The sequence below is a fragment of the Orycteropus afer genome, unplaced genomic scaffold (genome assembly GCF_000298275.1).
Source record: "Orycteropus afer afer isolate SDZICR_OR568_19922 unplaced genomic scaffold, OryAfe1.0 scaffold00345, whole genome shotgun sequence".
Lineage (NCBI taxonomy): Eukaryota > Metazoa > Chordata > Mammalia > Tubulidentata > Orycteropodidae > Orycteropus > Orycteropus afer.
In genome coordinates, this window is record NW_006921932.1 from 3,375,093 (window position 1) to 3,376,104 (window position 1,012).

Consider the following 1,012-nt stretch of genomic DNA (forward strand, 5'->3'; position numbering starts at 1 on the left):
AGAACAGACGTATGAACACCCATGTTCATTGCAGCACTATTTATAATACTCAAAATATGGAAACAACCTAGGTGCCCATCAACTGAGGAATGGATAACCAAACTATGGTACATACACACGATAGAATACTATGCAACGCTAAAGAATAATGTAGAATCTGCAAAACACTGCATAATGTGGATGAACTCATTATGCTGAGTGAAATAAGTCAATCACAAAAGGACATATATTATATTAGTCAGTTATTGTAAAAGTCAAGGAAAGGTTTATCTATGGAAGGAAATTTTCTTTGTTGGTTACCAGGGGCGGGAGGGGAGGATAGGGAACACTGTTAGATAGGTAGAGATAAGCATTGATTTGTGTGAAGAAAAGGGCAATGTACCAAATGTGAGTGATCAACATGGTGTCATTGAGGAAGAGGAAGACATAGAGAGGTACATGGGAGGTACAGACAACAAAGATGAACCCTTTTGCACATACAGTACTACGTTGTATACAAACATTGGTATAAGGGTGGATAGATGGGTGGACAGACTGAACTATTAGGTATGTCTGTGAAGCGGGGATTATACCCAAAACCATGTATAGGGTTGGCAGACAATGGTCCTATAAGTTTATGTGTATGATCTGAATTCCCAGGTGTATAGTAGAGCTGACAAGGGACAAGGTTGTAGTCACTGCTTGGTCACAGCCAGCTACCCAGAGGGATTGAGTAGTTGAACCTGTGGGCTTGGGACCATAGTTGCAGGGGACATCAAGCTCAATTGGCATAACATACTACACAAAACATTGTTCTACCTCCTACTTTGGCAAGTAGTGACTGGTATCTTCAAAGCTTGCAAGCTGTCATCTAGATGTAACAATGGGTCTCTCCTCATCCAGAGCAAAGAAGAATGAATAAAACCAAAAATTCACAGAAACAACTAGTCCTAGTGACTGGTACACCATCCAATCTGCAGCCTTTATGACTATGAGACCAGAAGAACTAGATGGTGCCTGGCTACCACTGTTA